The sequence below is a fragment of the Dendrobium catenatum genome, unplaced genomic scaffold, assembly GCF_001605985.2.
Source record: "Dendrobium catenatum unplaced genomic scaffold, ASM160598v2 fragScaff_scaffold_1131, whole genome shotgun sequence".
Taxonomy (NCBI): Eukaryota; Viridiplantae; Streptophyta; class Magnoliopsida; order Asparagales; family Orchidaceae; genus Dendrobium; species Dendrobium catenatum.
Genome location: NW_021319593.1, coordinates 1 through 1,902, shown reverse-complemented (window position 1 = coordinate 1,902; position 1,902 = coordinate 1).

Genomic DNA, 1,902 nt, shown 5'->3' with positions numbered 1-1,902 from the left:
CACTTGAGGCCCTCACCTCCGCCGGACCACCGTCTGACGCCGTTGCTCCAAACTTTAATTTCAACTGTTTTAAAACCGCAGCTATACCGTACTATAAAAAAAAAACTCTCATTATCTCATATCTTATTTTATATATCATAATTAAATACTCATTTCTAGCTCTATTTCAAATCGACCTGAATAATTTAAGAGAGAAATTCTAACAACTTTCAATACAAAATTAATCTCAGAATTAACTCAATTTTTTTTTCTAATTAATATCTCCTAAAGTTAATTGATAGAGTTTCTGATTAGTTTAAAGTTTGGAGTTTTGTTAATGACGGGATTAAAGCATCTTTCAGCCAATTATATCAGCACTGTTTTCGTAATCATTAGCATATCATGCCTCAATTAAAAAAAATAAAAACCCAATCTAAATATTTTTATAGTCACATAATTGATTTTGCATGCAGCAGCAATAGTGCTTTTTTTAACCGTTACTCAATAGCTTACATTAGCAACTTAATTATTTATGTTAATGGTAATCATTAGACACCTTAAATTAATGCTGGGATCCCGCTTCTTGAATAGACATGAATAGAAGAAAGATAAACGAAGGTTTTTCTAATTACTTTTAACTTCATTAATCTTATATTTGATTAATGATTTATTTTTAAGTTTATTAATAGTGAAAAAAGTTATGGCTGATTGAGGCTTCGTTTGAAACGGCTTTCTTACCACTTCTTAAAGCAACTTTTAGTATTGATACGGCATCACAAAATTATCTTGATCGGGCACGAATCTCGAGGCAAAAGCTAGTTGGAAACTTCAAAAATTAATTTTAGGAGCACCCGAACTCCGATTCCAGTAAGCTTATAGTCAAACTGAGCATCTCAAAAATACGAACCCAACGACACCAAGATCAACCCAATCCAAGCCCAAATAGGTCCGAATCAAGGACCCAAAGCGCTGTTGGAAAGTTCAAACCGCAAATTGAGTTACCAAACGGTCTCCGATTTTAACGAGCATATAATCGAATTGAGCGGCTTGACGAGACAAATCCAACGAGCCCAAGATCGTCGAATTCCGACATTATTAAGGCCTTCAAATGTCCAACGAACGGTGCATGATCAAAGGATTCGATATCGGCCGTCCATTCAAACCACTCCCAATTCGCCCCTGATCTCACGCTTATTTACGGCCTATGCCACTCCAGAAAAACTATAAATAGAGCCCTCCTTCTACACCAAGGAGACTCAAGTGAAGAGAGAGAAGAAGAAGAGAAGAAGATGAGAAAGGGGAAAAGGAGAATCCTTTCCTCCTCGACCACCGCCAGAGCTCTTCCCGCCGCCCGAACACGTCGGGATTCTGCCGGATATTTGGGAGAACGCCAGAATTCTTCTTATCTTCCACGGGATGTGGAAATTCTTCTCAATTAACGATAGAGCTCCCTCCTGACGTCGAAACTCCGCCCAAGTGAGGCCGGAGTTCTCCTCTGCCACCAACAAACGTCGGACTTCTATCCGACACCTGACCTTCACTCTTCACCAAGTTTCTACCCGATGTCGGACATCTACCGGTTATTGGACATTTGCTGGACGTATATCCGAATATGGATTTCTTTCCATTGTTGAACTTCTACCTGACTCCGTCCTTCTGACCTTCATCGTCAGACACAGTCCTTCCAGCCTCCTTCGCAAGGCAACTATCCTTCTGACCTCCGTCGCCAACCGACTACGGTCCTCCCACTACAAGAAAATCACCCATTTCTGGCGGCTTTTTCCGGCGGAATTTGAGCCTTTTCCGGCGGTTTTTTAATTTAGCGGCGGTTTTCCGACAGCATTTTTTCCACCGGTAAAAATGGCGTAGGAAAATTATTTCCGACGGCTTTTTCCGGCGGCCAATAATGCCGGCGGCTTGCCA